The following is a 4,143-nucleotide window of genomic DNA, read 5'->3' as shown; positions in this document are numbered from 1 at the left end:
TACTTTCTCAAAAAGTGCATGTATAAACATGAAGACACTGAACATTTGTTAAGTTTTAAAGCAAGGTTAAATGAATTTTATGTTTTTTTCTTAATTGTAATAAAATATGTTAAATATAACTTATAAATAGAATTAGAAAAAGGGGAAAGAGACGCCATATTGTATTATACACCCACTTTCACTATCTCTCACACAAGATCCCTAATGACACGTGTAGATATCTATGCACCATCTACCCTCGGATGCTCCTAACAATGAAGCTAATCTTTAGAAAAATAAAACTGCCAAAACCATATTATATTACATTTGTCTGTTAATGATCAGGAATTTTTTATGGGAGAATCACAAATAAAGACCCTCGAATTAGCAAAATCACTCTATGGTCACCTGAATATGCCAAATTACCATGAGGGACCCGGTCTCAAATTGTAATTATGAAATCATAGCCAAATTACCAAAATACCCCTCTTTAATTTTTTTTTTTTTTTAAAGAAAGCCACTGCCTCACCGGAATCCGGCCACCGGCGCCGGAGCTCCGGCGGCCGCTTCCGGCCACTGTTGAAAACCGTCGGAGCTCCGGCGCTAGCAGCTGCTTCCGGCGACCTTCCTTTGTTTTTTTTTTTGCAACTATTTTTTTAAATAGTGGGGGAAGTTGAGGTTGGGGGGATTGATCCCCCAACCTAATGCTTCCCAAAGTAAGGAATGACCATTGAGCCAACAAATTTTTGTTAACATTATGATGCAAAAAAAAATATAAGTTAACTCATTTACTCTTGTTCCAGGTGATAACAACAATACATTTGGAAATAACAAGTTCTGATTGTAAAATAACACGTTTGGAATAAAAATTTAACAATATGTTTTTTTTATAACAATAAATTTTGTTGCAGGTAATAACAACAATACATTTAAAAATAACAAGTTCTGATTATAAAATAACAAGTTTGGGATTAAAATTTAACAACACGTTTTTTTTATAACAATACGCTTTGTTTCAAGTGATAACAACAATACATTTAAAAATAAAAAGTTTTGATTATAAGATAATAAGTCTGAGATTAAAATTTAACAACACGTTTTTTTATAACAATTAATTATTTTATACTTTTAAAAAATAAATTATTTATAACTTATAAAAAATATTTTAATATATTATTTCTCTAAAAAATATTTTTTAATCTGTATATCTATACAACTCATTATAAATCAAACTACTTCTTATAAATTATAAAGTATTTATAATAAGGCATTTTTAATCTATTAATCATAGTATAAATTTTATATTATTTCATTCTTTAATATTAAAAATATTTTTATATTTAAAGAATAAAATAGTATTTTAATTATAAATTAGAGATAAATTTCATTTATAAATTTAAGCAGTCAAAAAGTATTTTTAATCCACAATAAATTGTACTATTTATAATTATAAGAAGTAGTTTGATTTATAATAAGTTGTATAGATATATAGATTAAAAATTTTAAAAAAAATAAAAAAGTGTGTTGCCATTTTCCCTAAATTTTATTTATAAATTTGAACAATAAAAAAGTATTTTAATCTATAAAAATTATACTTCAAGTTCTGATTATAAATTGGAGATAAAAATTATTTTTTTAGCAAATAAAATAGATTACAAGTGCTTTTTATAAGTTATAAATAATTTATTTTCCAAAAGTATAAAATAATTAATTGTTATAAAAAAAGGTGCTGTTGAATTTTAATTCCAGACTTGTTATTTTATAATCAGAACTTGTTATTTCCAAATGTATTGTTGTTATCACTTGAAACAAAGTGTGTTGTTATAAAAAAAACATGTTGTTAAATTTTTAATCCCAGACTTATTATCTTATAATCAGAACTTGTTATTTTTAAATGTATTGTTGTTATCACTTGAAACAAAGCGTATTGTTATAAAAAAAATGTGTTGTTAAATTTTAATCCCAAACTTGTTATTTTATAATCAGAACTTGTTATTTTTAAATGTATTGTTGTTATTGCCTGCAACAAAATTTATTGTTATAAAAAAAACATATTGTTAAATTTTTATTCCAGACGTGTATTTTACAATCAGAACTTGTTATTTCCAAATGTATTGTTGTTATCACCTGGAACAAGAGTAAATGAGTTAACTTATATTTTTTGCATCATAATGTTAATAAAAATTTGTTGGCTCAATGGTCATTCCTTGTTTTGGGAAGCATTAGGTTGGGGGATCAAATCCCCCAACCTCAACTTCCCCCACTATTTAAAAAAACAGTTGCAAAAAAAAAAAACAAAGGAAGGCCGCCGGAACGGCCGCCGTCGCCGGGAGCTCCGGCGGCCGGACCCCGGCGTCCGGCAGCCGACAGTGGCAGGAAGCGGTCGTCGGAGCTCCGGCGCCGGAGGCCGGATTCCGGTGAGGCAGTGGCTTTCTTTAAAAAAAAAAAATTAAAGAGGGATATTTTGGTAATTTGCCATGATTTCATAATTACAATTTGAGACCGGGTCCCTCATGGTAATTTGCATATTCAGGTGACTATAGAGTGATTTTGCCAATTCGAGGGTCTTTATTGTGATTTCCCCATTTTTATTGATAAAAAGATAAAATATACTTCTTCAATCCTTAATATATAAACCTAATTATTGAGTTAATTTTGGTCTTAAATATAAGATCCATTTCTCATAATTATCAATTTTTCTAAATTATCTTTATAGATACTCCCTAAACCATAATTACGTAGAAGGAAGAAGAGGAAAAATATTAAGAAAGATGATATAGTGTTTTAAAAAAATGAAAAACGGTTATATTTTTATCTAAATAACTTACCTTACTAACTCTCTTAATCTAATCAAATTAGTTAAATAGGTCTTATATTAAAAGACAAATAAAAGTTCACATAATAGCAGTACATGCTGGCCTATATAATGATCAGGAAAGTTAAACAAACAGAAAGGAAACAGACAAATTATGGTTATTACAGGCTTACCAATGTAGATAGCAAGAAAAGCAAAAAATATTATGATCAACTTTATTTATGGTCTGAAACTCAGATGGGAGCTATCAAAACATGATCATACACGCATGTATGAACTTACGAAATCTTTATAAAATGTTTAATTTGAGTCAAATTAAGAACAAATGTCGTCATTATTAAAAAACAAATATTCCTTTCTGATAATAAAAAATAAAATAAAAAAAAAAGAGAAGAAGATTGGTTATCATGGGTAATTTTACAAAAATGAAGAAATGAAGTCTGGGTCTCGTCACAGCACGCGAGTTTTGAACTTTGAATCCCCAAGTTTGACGGACTTTGTCCAGTCGGCTACTCGGTAAGACCACCTTCTCATTTCTCAAAGTAATATTTATATATTTTTATTTTTAGGAAATAAAACGACAAATTCTAAAGGATTCTAAATATGTTGCGACCAATCCAAAATACCCGAAAAGACCTTCAAGTCAAAGAGTGTCTCCTCCGACTTTTTTTTCTTTGGTGGAAAACCACCCGGTATCCAACCGTGCTTTTTCTGGGCCCCGGTTCATGGACGGATGTACCCGCTAAACGATCAACTAGTCCGGATTCGAGGGTTCGGAATGCCGCCCTGCCAACAGGGGGGGTTGTCCCTCTCCCAACGAAAGCGCTTCCCGGGAATCAAACAAAGGTTCTCATCCTTACGGGGGGCGAGCCAACTTACCAGCTCGACCAACTGCTCGTTCGTCTCCGACCTTTTTTACCTGCTCCCAGACAGACGCATCCCCAAAATGGTTGAAAGTGAAAAAAACTTGAAAATTAAAAAATTACACGTCATAAGATAAATGGCTTCAGTATTTGTAAAGCAAGTCACAGGGTGGGACCCACTAGTCGAGAGAATTTCCCTTCGACAAGCAAAGCTATAATATTGTTCTCATGGCAAACTGGCAAAATTCCATGGGAGCCCTATCCTCCCCATCTCCCAATCCCATCCAGGCCGCACAATCCAAACTTTCCTTTTTTACGATTCCTCTCTCCCCCACCCCCCTCTCCTCTTCCTTTAATTTAATGCCTCTTTTTTTTTTTTTACCATATCATCCCAACTATTTCTGCAAAATAATACCAAAAAAGCAACCCAGAAAAAAATAATAAAAGAATTTGTCACCGTCACGCGCGCTGTAACCAGCGAATACG

The sequence above is a fragment of the Neltuma alba genome, unplaced genomic scaffold, assembly GCF_004799145.2.
Source record: "Neltuma alba isolate B1F8T4 unplaced genomic scaffold, ASM479914v2 tig00010560_pilon, whole genome shotgun sequence".
Lineage (NCBI taxonomy): Eukaryota > Viridiplantae > Streptophyta > Magnoliopsida > Fabales > Fabaceae > Neltuma > Neltuma alba.
This window is presented reverse-complemented; position numbering follows the sequence as displayed.